Source organism: Topomyia yanbarensis, chromosome 2 (assembly GCF_030247195.1).
Source record: "Topomyia yanbarensis strain Yona2022 chromosome 2, ASM3024719v1, whole genome shotgun sequence".
Taxonomy (NCBI): domain Eukaryota; kingdom Metazoa; phylum Arthropoda; class Insecta; order Diptera; family Culicidae; genus Topomyia; species Topomyia yanbarensis.
The window spans coordinates 290,978,169-290,998,573 of NC_080671.1; the positions used below are offsets into that span (position 1 = coordinate 290,978,169).

A 20,405-nucleotide genomic window follows, 5' to 3' on the forward strand; every position below is an offset into this window, starting at 1 on the left:
TCATTTTTTTTCAGTTTATTCATTTTGTTCAGTTTCTTCATTTTAGTAATCTGACTACTTTTTCAGTTTTAATCATTTCATCCACATAATTTATTTGATTCAATTTATTTCTTTATATTAATTTATAACCTTTTACCATTGTTCAATTTTTTATTTTAATGCATTTAATTCTGCTCATTTTCTTCTTTTTATTCATTTTATCACTTTAGCTCATTTTGTTTATTTGATTCGTTTGTTTTATTTATGCATTTCATTTCTTTTTTACTTTATTCATTTTGTTCATCCATTCGTTTTATTCATTTAATCCATTTCTTTAATTTGATTCATTGTATTCACTGGATGAATTGAATCAATTTGATTCATTTATTAATTTGATTCATGCGATTCATGTGATTCAAGTGATTCATTTGATTCATATGATTCATTTGATTCATTCGATTCATTTGATTCATTTGATTAATTTGATTCATTTGATTTATTTGATTAATTTGATTCATTTGATTCTTGTGATCCATTTGATTCATATGATTCATTTGATTTATTTGATTCATTTGATTCATTTGATTCATTTGATTCATTTGATTCATTTGATTCATTTGATTCATTTGATTCATTTGATTCATTTGATTCATTTGATTCATTTGATTCATTTGATTCATTTGATTCATTTGATTCATTTGATTCATTTGATTCATTTGATTCATTTGATTCATTTGATTCATTTGATTCATTTGATTCATTTGATTCATTTGATTCATTTGATTCATTTGATTCATTTGATTCATTTGATTCATTTGATTCATTTGATTCATTTGATTCATTTGATTCATTTGATTCATTTGATTCATTTGATTCATTTGATTCATTTGATTCATTTGGTTCATTTGATTCATTTGATTCATTTGGTTCATTTGGTTCATTTGGTTCATTTGATTCATTTGATTCATTTGATTCATTTGATTCATTTGATTCATTTGATTCATTCGATTCATTTGATTCATTTTATTCATATCTTTAATTTTATGCATTTCATGTTCAGTCATTCGTTTTATTTCATTCAATTTGTTAGTATGAGTCAATTTATTCTATTAATCTTATAACTATTTCTAAATATAATCTTTATTTTTATATAATAACCTAATCTAATTTGATTCGTATATATTATAATTTTGATTTACATTAATTTTTCTACTCATTTTATGAATTTAAAAACCTATTGTTTCATTTTTTGCTTTACTTTTTTATTTCGGTCGTTTTGTTGATTTCTATAATTCATTCAGTTTATTCGAGATTTTCTTCGTGCAAGACTAGAAACTGTTTTCGTCCCACCTCTAGTTGGGTGCCTACTTCTCGTGAGTTCTGCAAACTAATCCAATAGTGAAATGTGTAAGAAATGTCTCATCTCACTGCTAGGTGGATTAAATCGGTTTTTTTCTGACTCACTCAGTTCAGTTCGAATAACGTTTTCTTATTCTATCGATTTATGGTAATCTGTGATTTAAGCCTTCCATGTTAGATTGTTAACATCCTATGGTGGTGGTACTGCCACTGTTACCAATTGAGCTATTTCTGTAATCTTGTGGAACGTATTTTGGTCTTCCCAATAATCTAGGCACAAGTGGCTTTTGGGAAGAATTAAAACGACATGCTATATCCTAATAAACTATCGTTGATTACGAATGACCATTATTACAAAATGTGAACAATAACGGACTATATCGCATATGGTTGAAACATCAATTCAGATTTTTTGCTTGATCTTTCTTTGCTTGGCTTAAGGGGAGCTTGGGTTGCTTATCTATCCTTCCGGCCATCATATCGTATAGTAGATACACTTAATATGTGTATCTACAAATGCGATATGATACCTGGTGCAGAAAGTGCACTAATTACCTGGCAATCCTCTTTCATGTGATTGTCTGCTCAGGAAATCATTTTCCGTACCCAAATATCACATGTGACGCCAGTGATAAATGGAGAAAACCACGAGGATGGTGGAAGAGCCGTGGGTACAAGGCCAAGTGCTTCCTAGTTGGTACCAAAATGATAAGCAAAGGGAAAGTAAGGGTTATGTTCGCGGTCTGGAAGGAGAGCATTTCGCATTCATTTTCATTTTTTTGTTTTGTCTTTTCATTTGTTTCTCTTGCTACAATATATGCAACTCGGTGCAAGAGAACGTGACGGCCAAGGAAACGAAAAGCCAATAGCCCAAACATATCAGGAACAGGAAGCAGGACTACGAACAAGGAAACAAACAACAGATGAGAAATCGTTTACTTATTTATTATAACTACGATACTAATCACAATTATTTTGCTTTTTTTTTTTTTAATGTCTTGAATATATATAGGGGAGAGTGGGTACACTTGATCCAATTTTTGTTTTTTTTTCTCATAGCTTTTCAATGAAATAAAAATTTAAATTGCAAAATTCGCCATTTTCTAGTCAATTTTAATCGTGAGAGCTATGAATAATATGTAAATTCGAACACTATGCCCTGTCAGTAATATGAACAATTTTGAAAATCATGTCAGACGAGGTTTTTGTAAAAACGTGTGGTAACATGATTTCCTGCCTGCTATGACTAAATAAACAAATCACACATGACTAATAGACACGAATGTTCAGCTAATTACCTGTCCTGATAAATTAATTAATTAGACTATCTTTTTAGATGCACGACAAACTTCAATCACAGTAGAAAGTCAAGACAAGTATTTGCGATAAATCAGTACTGTTTAGGGGCCGTTCATAAACCACGTAGACTCATAAGGGGGACGGGGGGTCTGGCAAAAGTCTACGTTTGTCTACGAGGGGGGAGGAGGGGTCTTTGAAAAAGTCTACGTAGACTTTTATTTTTTGTTATTCTCGTATTACTAATTATAAATGGGATTTAAAGAGAGTTGTATTCAAAATATCGGTCTATTCAGTATTTATGCAGACACTTCAAAGCTAGTACACTATTGAGGTAACTACTCGTTAAGCGACCACTCAACCCAGAACCCACGATTTTTTTTTTGGACAACCTCACACAGTGTTGTTTCTTGTGTATATTTCGATATAGTTTTGATCTAGGAATAATACAAAATGACAGTTCCAAAGACGTTCGCCCAAAATTCCTCTCGACGGAAGATTTTGACTGTGAAATCATCTGAGACATCACTAGTTAGCAGACATGCATGGACCATTAAATGTATGAGCCATAAAAACGTAAAAAATGGTCAAAGTTAAGCATTGTAACAGCAAAACACCCGATTTTTAACAATAAGTGGATTAATTTTATTTTTTATTTATTGATTTCGGTGGTTAAAGCAGTAGTGTAGTTAAACATCAACAACAAAGTGTTTACTCGAGTTAATCAGTTTCTCTTGCAATCATTTACACTGATTTCAAAATCTTTAAACACCCGTTAAATTTTACGTCTATATATTGCAATTTGTTCACGAAAAGTGAAATTTGTGTGCATGTTTGGTTTATTATTTTAGTCTAGATGATAGTACACATCGACAGTATTATTTCGTAAATGTTTCTTATAATTTAACAATTTTGAATGCACCAGTAAGGCTCAAAAAGTGTTTAGCAATTCTGCATTGTTCGCACACTTCGGCCAAAATTTAAGCTAGTTATAGCAATATATCTTTTTACATATATTTGAGTGACTAACCTTGAAAAGAAGTATTCCGAACGTTGAACGAAAGAAGTACACAAACGTTGGAAGGCACCTTGAATTGGTACTAATTGATTTGCTCAATCATAGACAAAAAACCAATGTGAAACACCTTTCTTTAATATTTAAAAAAGCTTGAAAAAAATCTGAACGCTAATTTTTAATTGAACATTATAATGTGCTTCTTGCTAATTACAATTTTCCCGCGAATAAAAAAATTAAAAGTCTACGTAGACTTTTGATGGAGGGGGGGGGGGGGGGTTTGGTAAAAGTCTACTAAGGTCTACTAGGGGGGAGGGGGGGTTAAAAATTCTCAAATTTCGGTCTACGTGGTTTATGAACGGTCCCTTAACTGGCTTTCTCAACCTTCAGTAACTTATACCATAATATGTTCACAGAAAAAACATTTTAGATCAATTAATAGTGCCAGGCACTTTATGAAAATGATGTTTTTCTATTTTTTTACATTTCGAAAGTGTTTGAGAGAGCTAATGATAGGGATCAAGTGTACCCAGTGCAGGCTTGCGAACCGTTAACATCAAATGCGGCTGGCACCAAATTTCATACAATCACAACCAGCCACAGGCACTGCTGCTACATGCTGCTATAGCACACCAGTGTCTTAATGAGTTACCGGGTTACTGCGAGAGGTACAACACACACGAGCGGTAATCGGAACTCTTCACTTCGTGTCGGTCGCCAACAGTAGCCGAAGACATTGCTGTTTCTGAGTGGTGCAGTGTATTAATGAACTTACACGGTGTTGCCCAATTCGTTTTGAACTTGTTCTTCGGGAATGTTATGATTTCGAGATGTCATGACCGCCCAAGAACGGAGCTGTTTAATAACTATAATCGCGATTTCATAACATTTTTCTTCCGACAGCTGGGAGAGAACGTATTGGTTTTGCCATTAGCAGGACGTAAAGAGGGTGGGCGTTATAGTAGAGTGGGGACTGGTCACTGTCGTGTGCGGACGTTCTACCAGCCAGACTTCCTCGTTCAAAGTCAATCACACAACTGCCGAACTTTTTCCTGCTCGTTTCCATATTTCTCTCTTCGCTCTCACAATTTTATTTTAATATTCTCTTTCTCTTCATCTCAGTCCCTACATCCTTCACAACCTCTACTCTTCCTTTGGATATTTCGTACACGAATATGAAAAAGACCCGTCGTTTTTAAAGCGAACCAGTGCCGTAGCCGTGCGAGCAATAGCGCGATCATATTTTCTCACCTCTTCCACACACCATTATGAGTGTGAAAAAAACACCATGTACTACGTTAGAGACCAGTCACCAGAGACCATCGAATATAATCGAAAATTCCTGTCTCTCAAATGCACAACGACCGTATACAATTGAACTGGTGCCGTAACTACTGCCACTGTTACCAATTGAGCTATTTCTGTAATCTTGTGGAACGTATTTTGGTCTTCCCAATAATCTAGGCACAAGTGGCTTTTGGGAAGAATTAAAACGACATGCTATATCCTAATAAACTATCGTTGATTACGAATGACCATTATTACAAAATGTGAACAATAACGGACTATATCGCATATGGTTGAAACATCAATTCAGATTTTTTGCTTGATCTTTCTTTGCTTGGCTTAAGGGGAGCTTGGGTTGCTTATCTATCCTTCCGGCCATCATATCGTATAGTAGATACACTTAATATGTGTATCTACAAATGCGATATGATACCTGGTGCAGAAAGTGCACTAATTACCTGGCAATCCTCTTTCATGTGATTGTCTGCTCAGGAAATCATTTTCCGTACCCAAATATCACATGTGACGCCAGTGATAAATGGAGAAAACCACGAGGATGGTGGAAGAGCCGTGGGTACAAGGCCAAGTGCTTCCTAGTTGGTACCAAAATGATAAGCAAAGGGAAAGTAAGGGTTATGTTCGCGGTCTGGAAGGAGAGCATTTCGCATTCATTTTCATTTTTTTGTTTTGTCTTTTCATTTGTTTCTCTTGCTACAATATATGCAACTCGGTGCAAGAGAACGTGACGGCCAAGGAAACGAAAAGCCAATAGCCCAAACATATCAGGAACAGGAAGCAGGACTACGAACAAGGAAACAAACAACAGATGAGAAATCGTTTACTTATTTATTATAACTACGATACTAATCACAATTATTTTGCTTTTTTTTTTAATGTCTTGAATATATATAGGGGAGAGTGGGTACACTTGATCCAATTTTTGTTTTTTTTTCTCATAGCTTTTCAATGAAATAAAAATTTAAATTGCAAAATTCGCCATTTTCTAGTCAATTTTAATCGTGAGAGCTATGAATAATATGTAAATTCGAACACTATGCCCTGTCAGTAATATGAACAATTTTGAAAATCATGTCAGACGAGGTTTTTGTAAAAACGTGTGGTAACATGATTTCCTGCCTGCTATGACTAAATAAACAAATCACACATGACTAATAGACACGAATGTTCAGCTAATTACCTGTCCTGATAAATTAATTAATTAGACTATCTTTTTAGATGCACGACAAACTTCAATCACAGTAGAAAGTCAAGACAAGTATTTGCGATAAATCAGTACTGTTTAACTGGCTTTCTCAACCTTCAGTAACTTATACCATAATATGTTCACAGAAAAAACATTTTAGATCAATTAATAGTGCCAGGCACTTTATGAAAATGATGTTTTTCTATTTTTTTACATTTCGAAAGTGTTTGAGAGAGCTAATGATAGGGATCAAGTGTACCCAGTGCAGGCTTGCGAACCGTTAACATCAAATGCGGCTGGCACCAAATTTCATACAATCACAACCAGCCACAGGCACTGCTGCTACATGCTGCTATAGCACACCAGTGTCTTAATGAGTTACCGGGTTACTGCGAGAGGTACAACACACACGAGCGGTAATCGGAACTCTTCACTTCGTGTCGGTCGCCAACAGTAGCCGAAGACATTGCTGTTTCTGAGTGGTGCAGTGTATTAATGAACTTACACGGTGTTGCCCAATTCGTTTTGAACTTGTTCTTCGGGAATGTTATGATTTCGAGATGTCATGACCGCCCAAGAACGGAGCTGTTTAATAACTATAATCGCGATGTCATAACATTTTTCTTCCGACAGCTGGGAGAGAACGTATTGGTTTTGCCATTAGCAGGACGTAAAGAGGGTGGGCGTTATAGTAGAGTGGGGACTGGTCACTGTCGTGTGCGGACGTTCTACCAGCCAGACTTCCTCGTTCAAAGTCAATCACACAACTGCCGAACTTTTTCCTGCTCGTTTACTTTGTCCATATTTCTCTCTTCGCTCTCACAATTTTATTTTAATATTCTCTTTCTCTTCATCTCAGTCCCTACATCCTTCACAACCTCTACTCTTCCTTTGGATATTTCGTACACGAATATGAAAAAGACCCGTCGTTTTTAAAGCGAATCAGTGCCGTAGCCGTGCGAGCAATAGCGCGATCATATTTTCTCACCTCTTCCACACACCATTATGAGTGTGAAAAAAACACCATGTACTACGTTAGAGACCAGTCACCAGAGACCATCGAATATAATCGAAAATTCCTGTCTCTCAAATGCACAACGACCGTATACAATTGAACTGGTGCCGTAACCCCTGCTTTTGCGTAACGAAAAAGGATAGCGAGATCACATTTTCTTGCTTTGTCAAACATCAACACGAGTGCAAAAAATCGCACGCATGGGCCAACGATCAATTACTCTCGCTACAGAGAGGCTAACACCGAATACAAACGCAATTTCATCGTTTCCAAATACACAACCCACATCGTCCACATTCTGTAATAATCTCTCAAATATTACGAAGATCGGTTGACTATGTTGCGAGTATTTACTAAAAATGTAAACAAAAGTCGCACTCACACGTGTCATAAGTGTGTATTGATGACAAAATTTATATGGCGTGTCATAATCGCGCATGGAAAATTTTCTATAGAAAAAAACCATCAATTATAAACTTTTATTCATATCTTTGGCTTCATTTGGTCTATAAACAATCGATAAGATGCATTTTGAAGGAAATTAGTATGGGAATCTAGAAAAAATAGTATTTTTTTGATATAGTGTCGCCAAATATTCTAAATTTCCAGTTTAAAACTAAAACTGCATTTTTCTCACACTTCGTGTATTTTTCTTTTTTAAATGATTGTGTCATTGTGTTTCTCAGATAGTTTTACACATGAAAACATCTTATGCATCACGATAATTTGAGCCAATCCCCAGACACAGTCATTTGAAGCAAAAAAATTAAAATTTCTCAGCACGTTTCTCGCTATATCTCAGTAACTAAGCAGAATATCAAAATTCTGAAAACGCCACTTTGTAGAGATTTTTTCGACAAGTAATGTGGCATATCTAACTCAGTTTACCCCAAAATGGCGTTTGTCATAAGATAGCACAACAGCGACGACATGACAAGCGAACAGGTCCCGTAGCCTTAGCAAACACCCTTGCGAAACAAAAAACTTGTTGGTGAGACAAAATTAAAGGTAAAAAAGCGAAAACTATATCAAATTCCTCGCTCACAAATGCATAGCCTCAGCCAAATACGCAAAACAACTTTTTCAAACAAAAGGGCGATAGGGAGATAATCATTTCGCTTCATTCATGCACCACGCGTATCTAACAAACGTACCCAACCCATCCAAATGAACATGTGCTCTCTCAACACAGAGAGGTAAAAGAAAAATCAGCTCGTAATTTCCGCGCTCCCAAGAACGCGGAAGCAACTCGGTGCCGCTGTCCATCACACTTTATTCGCACCATGCTTGTGTTAGACAAACTTATGCCAACGGACATGACATGTACATTATGTACTCTCTAAACACGGAGGGATAACATAAAATTCGATCGTGAATACCTCACTCTCAAATACATAATATACATGTCGAATCAAATCGATGCCGTACTCAAGCAAACACTCTTGCTTAACCAAAAAGGCTATCGAAATAATAACCTCGCTTCATTCACACCATGTGTGTGTGTGTGTGTTAAATAGTTCATTCCATGCATGTGTTGAATAAACCCCATGCCAACGAGCTTTACTTTCTATACACGGAGAGAGCCGCGAATACAATCGCAGATTCCTCGCTCTCAGATAAATAATATTCATACACAAACAAACCGTAGTCAAGCAAAAACTCTTGCTAAACGGAAAGGCTATCGAGATAATAATCTCGCTTCGTTTACACATCACGCATGCATTGAATCAGCGAATCCATGCCAACGAACATGTGTTTTCTTAACACGAATAGCACTACACTCCCAAAAATATCACCAAGCGAACCGGTACCACAGTCCTCCTCACTTCATTCACACACTATGCATGTGTTGAATAAGCTAAATACCAACATCTATACACGCAGCCAATAACTTCGTTGATTTCTCGCTCAAAAATACATACCTACATGTGCAACCAAACAAGTATCGTAGTCAAGCAAGATTCCCTTGCGAAACGAAACGATAGTGAGAAAATTTCTCGCTTCTTTCGAATTCCTTCCTTTTCAAGGTGTATCAATGCGTCTTTCAGCAGATATTAAATGAAGGAACAAGTTAAAAAATGTTGACCAAAAGTTAAATTGATTCTAGTGATATGCTCGTTTAACATTTCTTTTCCCTCTCGAGGGTTTTACACACATATTCTCAGAGGAACATTTTCTGAAAACCCTCTCGGGGGAATTTTTGTAGAAAAACCCTCTCGGGGGCAATACGTTACGTGCCTTCTCAGAGGCGATACTTTACACACCCTCTCGGGGGAATTATTCTTAGAAAAACCCTCTCGGGGGCAATACTTTATATACCTTCTCGGGGGAATAATACGAAGCATACCTTCTCGGAGGCTAAACTCTCATTACCCTCTCAGGAGATTATACTATAAATGCCCTCTCGGGCGAAATTTTCTATGCATATACTTACTTATTTACCGAACTGCACCATTGTTGTGTCCGGACGTTCTACCAGCCAGACTTCCTCGTTCAAAGTCAATCACACAACTGCCGAACTTTTTCCTGCTCGTTTACTTTATCCATATTTCTCACTTCGCTCTCACAATTTTATTTTAATATTATCTTTCTCGTCATCTCAGTCCCTACAGTCACCTAATATAATATTCTTTTTATTCTCGCTAAGCAATTGGTTTTTTGTTGCATTATTTTCAGAATATTCCATTGCTATTAGATAGGAGTCCACGGGAGGCTAGATATCTTTCTCAGTGCAAACCATTCTAGAAACCGCGTTGCATCCGGTGGCTGAAGTCCAAAATGAATCCACTAGGATATAAAACAATATTCATTATAGAAAGCACGTCAAGTCGTGTGAATTTCCTGCAAAGTTTTAATGTTACATCCAAAGAGAATAGTGAAAGAGACGAAGAGTGAAAATCAGTCAAAACGGCAACACTCTCTTTATGATGATTTCAACACTAGAATTTTGGCAACCGCTTCCACAGGCAGCACTTTAAATGACTCCTATTATATTCTGAAAACAAACGTTATGTCGATAGTTGGATTTGTTTATCAAACGATGTGCATTTCGAAACAAAGAGATGAAATAATTCTAAAGCTTGTTTTTACTCATACATATATAGAGTATATTCCTTACACAATTACGATTGAACTAAATTCTGACGAAAATCAAATTTCTTTTTTGATAGATGTACAATACTTATCTCCTCCAACTCAGGCATGAGTAATGTTTATTTACATTGCACGATTGGTCTGCTCAATAAGGTATTTTTGGCTTCACACTATTCGTCTCTTTCCCTATTCTCTTTGGTTACATCATTTTAATGCTCTAAATACGTGCGTTCAGGTAAAGATAGAATTATAAAATATGTTTTCAATGCAGTGTATCTCTTATGTTCATAGACTCACCGCAATTATCAAGCCACTTTTTTATCTATCTGTTTCTTATAAGCCAAGCAAAGAGATTCATTAAATTGTTTTAATTTATGAAACATATCAATTCCTTCGAATTCATGACAAGGTGCCACAAAATAAAAAAATGAATGTATTTTGTAAGTGATCTAGTAACGGTTGTTGGTCTGGTCAAATTCAAATACAACACAAAATCACAATATTTGATCAATTTAATATACCCTCAACATCTTGATTCAAAGCCAAAAAACCTATTTTTGGAATTTCCGGCACTAAAAAAATTAACTACGCTTTTCAACCGATTCTAAATTTTTTGATTGTTCTTGAAGGACGAATAACCCTTTCTAGCGGTGTTATATTATTTTGTTAAAAATACTTTGCGGTTTTGGGACAGCAATATAAAAATTACCATTATTTTGCGATTTTTTCATGAAAAATGTGAAAATTGCTCAACATTTTTACAATGAAGCGTCTTTGCTTCAATAAAAGTTAAAGAGAACATTTAATTCCGCATCTGACGACCTTTTTATCATTACAATCGGTTGGCAAAGTAACAGAGCTATTATTTTTTCCTAAATTTTCTCTTACTCTTACTAGCATGACTTTTTTACTGCAACAACATGACGAAATGCAAGATTATCTCGAGATAGACAAAAGGATTTTGAGATATTGTTCCTATTTATGAGAGGTAATTTGTGGGAGCTTCCATAAAACGACGAATGACATTCTCAGGTACATATTTGAGCTAAGATATTAAAATCTAAATCTTGTTCAATGACAACTGTAGATGACGCTAAATCAGTAAATTTAACTCGTTGATTGTCGCTTCAAGTGTTGGTGCGCCTGACAAATTTATGTTCCAAAATTTTTGGGCGCGGGATTTCAAATATATGTTTATTCTACATTTTATTGTATTAAATTGTTGATTTATTGGCCTTTCAATCCTTTATAAATAAATAAATAATGGTCTCCGTCCAGAAAAAAACAGCTTTTTACATTTCTTATAAAAGAAATGTATAGAATTCGCTCAAACTTTCAAGATTTTTTCCGAGGCCCGGAGGGCCGAGTCTTATATACCAATCGACTCAGCTCGACGATTTGGGACAATGTCTGTGTGTGTATGTAACGGACATACTCTCATTCGTGTTTCTCAGCAATGGCTGAACCGATCTTATCCAAACCAATTTTAAATGAAAGACCTATCAAACAGTAAGAACGCTATTAATTTGTTTTTGATTCTGATGCTTAGTTTCTAAGATATTAATGTTTGAATGTATGAAAATGGCGTTTTTTGCAGTTTTTTAAAATTATCTGCAGAAATTGACAACATAGACTAACACTTTGTATATTTTAGGCGGCTTATACGAATACCTTTCGAACAAGCTACAGATTGTTGAAATCAGAATATTATCAAAAGAGATATTTAACATTAAATGCGGACGAAAGATTTTTATCATTTCCCATTGCCAGAAATATGACCAAAAACATGTAATCTATTATTAACGCCAAAACGGCTTATTTTAGGTCAATAGTAGCTTCGGAGAATTTAATGGAGGCAATATGCCCTTTCTTTTGGTATTGTGCGTTTGCTGAATAATCCCCCTATGAGTGAGACATTTTCACAAATTTTCTTGGAAGTGATTATATCGAAATGATGCCTTCAGCAAATTTGTAGCTCTTACTTCTGCAAATAACTTTACTGAAGACTTCAAATATCTATTTTGAATACTTTAAAAGTTATGGCTTGTTGTTTGTGGATTACTTTTTGTCGCCTATTTATTGTTCAATATAGTAATAATCCATTGAAATAAGCCAAGTATTATTTCGATAAAACGAATTTTGTATTTCATTTTTCTATCTACAACCGCTAGAAATAATCACCGAACACTTCCAAGTTGTCTGGAAGGAACTTGATAACTTATCAGTGCAAAAATGTTCATTTGCGCGAACCTTCTGACGGCAATTTTTCTAACTTATAACCATCGGATCGATCTGAAACATATCGGTAAATGAAAAGCGAAATAAATAACTCCAAGCAACGGCGTAGCCAAGAGAAGGTTTTGGGGTTTAACACCATACAACCCCACCCCACCACACAAAAAAATATTGGGTTGAAGTTGAAAATTTATTGAAGCTGACTGATTTAATTCAATATTACAATAACAATTATCTGATCTGTACATTGATAACCTGTTGTTGTAAACATCATGAGGACTTTTGATAAATTTTCGGAATGGGGTCCTGATATGTAACTGATCTATTGGTCCTGACTCCACAGTTGTCTAATAGCATCAATATCAAAATACTGCCTGAAAACATTCCAATAGAAAATTCCAGAGTTCTGTAATCAATCATAATCCTCAGATTTCTTTTCAAATTGAGCTCGCTTTTGTAGATGTACTGTAATAAGGGTCTTCATTTAATAGGAAGCGAAGTTAAAATTGATTTAATGTCTATGAAACATAGAACTGCTCACCAAAAAAATGCTTAGCTTTCAACATTTGCTAAAAATGTTTTTGCCTTTCTCATTCACTCTAAAGTTCGTCAATCTAATCCCGGCCCGGAGGGCCGAGTGTCATATGCCAATCGACTCAGTTCGTCGAGACCGAAAAATGTCTGTGTATGTATGCGTGTATGTGGAAAAAATGTGACCTCTGTTTCTCAGAGATGGCTGGACGGATTTGCACAAATGTCATAGTCTCAAATGTAAGGTACAACCTTTCCATCGGCTGCTATTGAATTTTTTATAGATTGGACTTCCGGTTCCGGAGTTACGAGTTGAAGAGTGCAATCACACAGCAAATTCCCATATAAACTGAAATGAAAATGTACAAAATCAAATTTGTATTTTTGATGCCAAATAACTTTAAAATGCATGAAACATTGAGATTTGATGTAAACTCGAAAAAAATATTGTACGACAAAAATTGACTTTTTTGGACTTTGGTACATTTTTGCCTTTCTCATATAGAAAGGTTATGCAATCACTCTAAAAATCGTCCGGCCCGGAGGGAGTATGCATGGGGGTTGCTACTTTAAAATTAAAACTAGTTTAAAATTTCTTAACAAATTGAAAATTTTCGGCAGGAGCCGGACCTCCCGGATCTTTCTCCGTGATCCGCCGCTGTTTTCAAGCGATGTTTCAGTATCACATAGTTTCTCAAGATCGTGGCTGTCGATCCATTGTATGTATGTGCAAATCGTACTGAACATGTAATATTCATTTCCACCATTGTATTGAACATAACCAGCCATGGAATCGTAGTCTGTACAAAAGTAGTATTTATAGTGAATTTTCTCAGGTTAATATTCATGACTACAATAATGTCTCAACAAATTCGCTAAAGACACGAACTCTGTTACTATTTTCTGAAAAAATAATTCTGCATAATTTCAAAACATCAAAAATTACGGTTTCGGAATTATGCCGTTTGGACAGTAAGATCGATTTTCACCAAACCCCCACCAAGCCGAATTTCTGGTTACGCCGCTGACTTCAAGTAAGTAGAAACAAAGTCGTTCTACACTCGTTTACTAGAAACTTCTTCGAATGCTGAATATCTATTATAATACATTGAAACCCCGATTTTATCTGCAAAATATGAACATATGTTTGATGGGCTCTAGCGGACGAACAAGACTGAATTCGAGTAAATCCTTTCTGGAGCATGTTTTCCTTATCATGAAGATGGAAATATGCAAAAATAAAAAGCATAAAAAGCTCATCATAATCAGAAATAGTTATCAGACTACATCAATGGACGGAAAGAATATTTTTACAGCTTCAGTTCATTATAAAGAAAAAAATTGCCCGATTTAGTCAAAATCCCCATTTTGTCAGCCTATAATACAATATGAGACTGATAAAAATGGGTCTTTATTGTATGTATTATTCACTGTATTTCACATTAATAGGTACATTTCATTTTTGGGGATTTTTTTTATTGCATCGAACTACAACAATTTTCAAGGGGTTATTTTATAGACTTCTTCCAAAATTTGGCGAACCTATTCCAATTCGTATACCAATTAATTGGTATACTTAAGGGTTTATATGTTGCAGATAGAGAAAATACTTAAATTTTCAGCTTTTTTCCTACACAATATTACGAAAGCTTATTAAACAATTTTTCCTAATAAGTTTGTGTTTATTTAATAGTTTTATTTTTTATTTAACCGTGATATTTTAATAAATAGTGACCATCGCTTCACAACGTAGTCTATTTTTCATAGCTTGCGGTGAGAACGATCTCTCGAATTGCTGAACTGAAAATTATGGAATAGAAATTAATTTTTAGTATTCTTTACAAATTTAACTCGCCGCGCAGATAGCTCTGAATTAGACCCGCTGGTGTCCTAAGACGATTTCGCTAGATTTTCAGAGCACTATGCACCCAGTGCATTAACGCAAGTAACGGAAGGTTACTAAGTTTCGGAAAATGAAAATTCCAGTAGATGATTTTCCCACACGGTTCGGTTTCGAGAGGTTTTTATTTGTTCTTTGGCATTAGGATTGGCGATAATAATTCAAATCATGGATACTACTGGGAAGTCACTTTTAGAAAAAGTCGATGTCGAAGTAAAGTTTGAACTATGCACGTGCACGCATGCACGTCAGAGGTAGCGTGATATCAGAAGCTGCGATTTCATTTCTTAGTTCTCAGTCGCGTTGGAAATTTGAGTAAAATATAAACTTCAAATCGATTCAAAAAATTCCATTTATGGCTCAGCACAATATATAACCCCTTTAGAAAAATTCAGTTTTCCTACCACAATGCATTGATTGAGGAATTTAAATTAACAGAGCATTAGCAATAATTCGTTTGTATGTCTATTTCATGGGCCATTTTTTCGCTTTCCCATTGATTTGGTTTGAGATTTCTAGCACTGATATTGTATGCTAATTTGAGCGATTCTCTGAGTCCTTCCACTATCCCATGTAGTATGTGTTATCAAAAACATCGCGAAGCATCAAGTTCTAAATGTTCTCAAACGATATTTTATCCGAAGAGAGTGATAAGAGTTATAAAAAATGTCTCATCACACTGTTAGGTGGATTAAAAGCGTTTTTAATGAAAATTTACATTAGGTACTTTTGATTCGCATCATTTGCAGTATCTGACACAAATAATCGGTCGAAAATATTTGCTTCGTGAACAAATTATATTATATGTTATTGAATGTTGGGCAAACCAGCTAAACAGCACTGCACAGTTGGACAGGAGCGAAAATTAGCTAGACAAAACATCTAGCGCTTTGGGAGTGCATTTCTTTTAGTTGCTATGTTCAGCAAAGTATCTTGGTTTTATCTGCGCCTTACTTTGAAGATGTAAATTAGTTTGGATTTGGTGGCGTTTAGAGATGGGCGAAACAGTTCACTTCGAAGAACCATTCCCGACTGAACAGTTCTGTAAAAAGAACTAGTTCAGATGAACCGTTCTTCTGTTCAGCTGATATTTTACTTGTATCTAGCGAATGTCTCTCAAAACATTCGATTCTTGGAGAGGAACCAAACAGATGCTGCCCAAAATATTATACCCCTGTATGCTTAACAAGTTCATCAAGGGTAGCGATTTCTTCATGATGTATAATTAGAGAAATAGAGAATGTGATGAGTCGTTCGCTTGTGAGTCGTTCTTCACCGGTTCCATTCTGGGAGAGCACAGAGAGCGGTTTGTGGGACGGCAAGTCGGTTCATTTTCATTCGTTCGCCTAAAAATCGGTCCGAGAAATTCGTCAAACGGCTTTGGGTCAGGTTCAGTTCATTCGCTTTGAAGAGAATTGAGAACTACCGTTCTTTTAAAAAGAACTTCCGTTCGCTCATTCTCTTCGAAGAACCAGTTCACTTGAACCGTTCGCGAACGAATGGCCCATCTCTAGTGGCGTTGGTGGCGTTGCTATGTTAACTTTTTTATTCCGCATCTTAGAGGTTTGGCGTCTTCTGCAACGTTTTAGAACGTTCAAAAGTATGATAAGTTGCCGAGAGCGTTGAGCTCTATATCTTCAAGTAACAAAGTTATATTGATTATTAAAAATTCCTCTGAAAATCACGTTTTATGTAATGTTTGCTTTATTTTCGTTAAATTCATCACTCATAACATAACAATTCTATCAGGACTGTTGTTTTTCGTTTATTATAGAAGACGTTGCGAATTTTCGACACTTTTTAGGTAAATTATAAGCAGAAGTATTGAAAAATTCATGATTTTAAAAAGGGGCCATGCATAAGTGACGTAGCATTGGGGGGGGGGGGGGGGGGTATATCAAATTTGTGACGAAGTCGACGAGGGGGAGGGTAGGGTCAAAAGTTGTGCGACGTAGCATTAAGCTCAAAACCCATTGTTTGCAGACAACAATTTAATGATACTCCATTCCCAAGAGAAATAAATTTAAATTCAAACAAGTTACTTTTAATGCGGTTTTTCATGAGGTAAATTACGATTCGCAGAATTACAAGTTCGCAAAAATACGAAAAGATTTTGTATGCGGATTTAACTTGCTACGTTAGTTAGCTAATGTTGCTAACTTGTAGACTTAATTTGGAAGCTGAATTAAATTTTCACTTCGGATTCAACCAAACAAAATTTAGTAATTTGGATGAACGTATGCTTCTTAGAATCATTGGCAGCTGCAGGATTGTGAACTGAGAGAACTTGCTCCCCTTGACATATAAAATTCAAAACAAAACTATCAACACTATATTTGTCATGAAATGGGCTTATTTTGCACGCAATTTGCTGTTATAATGAAAATGTTGATAAAAGTCGTCAAACATTCTGAAAGGACATGTATTTAAAATAATTGAAAAACATATACAACTTATTTTCATCCCCGGCCGCTTTGCATAGGACTAGGGGGAGGGGGTAGGTAAATGCTACGTTATTTACGAGGGGGGTTAGAATTTTGTGACCAAATGCTACGAGGGGGAGGGAGGGGTCAAAAATCGCCGAAAAAAGTTACGTCATTTGTGTACGGCCCCAAATCAGTTTTCTCAAGAAGTTGGTAGTTTTGGTTTGGCAGTTTTGGCAAACAATCATCTACGTTTCTGAGTCTGCTGTATATATCCTACCAAATGTGAAAATACGCCGTATACATATTTTGATATATTTGTGATATTTTGTTTTAAAATTTTGATGATTTACCGCCCGGAAGTCGTGTTAAAGCTTCCCTAAGCGAGCAGCCGCTGATGCTCGATGACGGTTTCGCTGGAATAACAACGTAGTACATAACGAATTCGTGTGACTGTCGGAAGGTTAAACATCTTTCTCAATGGAATATATTCATACCCACTACATCGAGCTATCAATATGAAAGTAGCCAAGTAGTTTATTATGAATTATACTGCGACGAAATGCATGTATAAAGGGTTCTTTGGAAAAGCTCGGACTGTCAATCTTACATCACCTGAATATGGCGCAGGTAAAAATGTGATACTCTGCTGAACACACTGACTAAAATTTCCTAAATCGCTAGAAGTATTGTCTTACTAGTTTTGATCCAGTAGGATAACACTGGAACACTGGATTGCTTTTTTCCTCCATTCTCAGTGCTGCGGAAAACAGCCTTTAACTGAATCCGTTATAGCTGAATTGCTTTATGTAAGGGAAGAGCATAGTGTAACAATATTTTGGCGAGCGCATACCCTGGTATTACACGCCCAATATTATCACAGGCAGTTGTTGCATTGGCTTCGGTTTTCCCGATTCTAAATCGTGAATTAAGTTTCCGCTATCCTCTTTCGATGAGTTTTTCCAGTTTTAGCAGTGTCTGATGTTGATCAGAGAAAGTGAAAATGAGCTAACTAGGTTGTAGCATCAGATCATAGTAATCGATTTTCTATCACTGTCTATTAAAAAGTTTCAGTAGGGATGAAATATTTTTAAAGAGATTCGATTGATTTTTAGTTGAACGATTTTTTGCATCCTTGATTGAGATGATGCTTTCATTGAATTCGTAGCTCTTTTGCGAACAAGTTTGCTGAAGACACCAAGTATCTATGTTGAATACTTTGAAAGTTGTAGCTTATTGTTTGTGGATGACCCATCGGCGCTTATTTATTGTTCAATATAGTAATGATCCGTTCAAATAAACTAGTCGAATTTCATTTCTATAAAACGGAAAAGGATGAAATCAGAATTTCATTCACTATTACAGCTAGAAGCAACTACCGAACAATTCCAAGTTATCTGAATGTACCTTGATCACTTATCAGTGCACAAATTTTCATGTACCTTGTGACAGCAAATTTTCTAACACATAACCATCAAATCGATCTGGAACATATCTCGGAAAATGAGAAACGAAATAAATAACTCCAAGTAGAATGAAAGTCGTTCTAAACTCGAACTTTTTCGAATACTGTCTTTCCATTATTATTCGCTGTTTTGTCGTATTCCATATTGTGATATATTTTGAAGACCCATATTTTAGATCAATAATAAAATCAATCAAGATCAATTTCGATTTTTTTTTAAATTTTACAGTGGTGTAACCCCTTAAGTGGTTGATTTAACGGCTTCTTTCAAAATATATCGAACCTACTCCCATTCGTTCATTCGTTAGAGTAGTTTATGTTAAAAAGAGTGTACTAAATTAATAGGAACACTTAAATTTAGGAAGTTATGACCCTAGCTCCACAATGCAGTTTGCGACAGAATTGTTCAACTGAAAATTATTAAATGAAACGAATAAAAACAAATATTAGACTATAGCATTTTGTACGCATGCACTTCAGAGGTCCAAGAGTTACAATTTCTGTTCTAGTTCTCGGATCGCCAACACATTTTTTTCTATTTTTTGGCCCAGTTCTCAAGGGAAATCCAGTTTTCAACTTTTTGCATACATATTGCATTGAATGAAGAACTTAGATAATGTATTCATAAAGTATTAATAATATTTCAATTGTCCGTTCATTTTAAAAGGCCATTTTCTATAACTTTACAACTGATTTAATTTCACTTTCAAAATTTCTCGAAACATCATGTTCTAAAAGTTCTCAACCGATATAATATTCGAAAACAGTTATAAAAAATGTCTCATCACACTGGTAGATGGATTCAACGCGTTTTTTTAAATAAGTTCACGAAAAAACATGCGCCCTTCTAAAACATACTTCTGAATCAAAATGGTTTTACGGTTAGTCGAAAACAAGATTTACAAAACGACCAGCACTGCCAAATATGAATCGGGAATGGTCGAGTTTATTGACATTCCCTATTTATTTCTAGGATTCATCATACACATCATGACGTTATTTATTTAACTGATAATCGATTTTTTCCTTTGAATGGATATCGATATCTTTATCCTCAAGAAACTGACATAACTGGTAGGTGACTATAGGAACATGACTAAGATAAGCAACCCACTCAATACGTCGTGTACATTGTGTTTAACTTCATTTTCTAGCCCTAATTTATTTCATTTGAAAATTTATCCCCGCCCTGTCACGAAATCTTGATTTTATCCCTACTGGTAATATATCAGTAGGGTATCTTAAATAAACTTGTTACGTCACTGTTCAGTTAACCCCAGCATCCATAAGCTACACATTGTCACAATTATTTTTCACCTATTCCACTCTTAATACAAGGCCTCTGTCTAGAATATACTTTTTTGCATAACTAGTAGGTAGTCAACAGTTTTTTCGGCATTTAATTAGCAAGGGACTGGAAGGTGAAGTATATTTTTCAATATTTAGAGCCATAGTACTCAAGGGAGAGCAAGGTGTTGAAAGGAGAAAGTTTAGAAAAGCGTGGAAGGATCATATATGCAAGCTTAGAGCTCACCGGCGACTTAACCCTTTGTCTGCTACCGTAGTGGTCAGGGTCTTTTGGCATTAGAAATGCGAATCACCT

General features: G+C 35.5%; 1 protein-coding gene across 9 annotated transcripts in view; it reads left to right on the forward strand.

Moving 5' to 3' along the window:
* LOC131683263 (clathrin heavy chain) overlaps nucleotides 1–20,405 on the forward strand; it is a 343,996-nt gene that overhangs the window by 174,336 nt on the left and 149,255 nt on the right. The window lies entirely within an intron of this gene.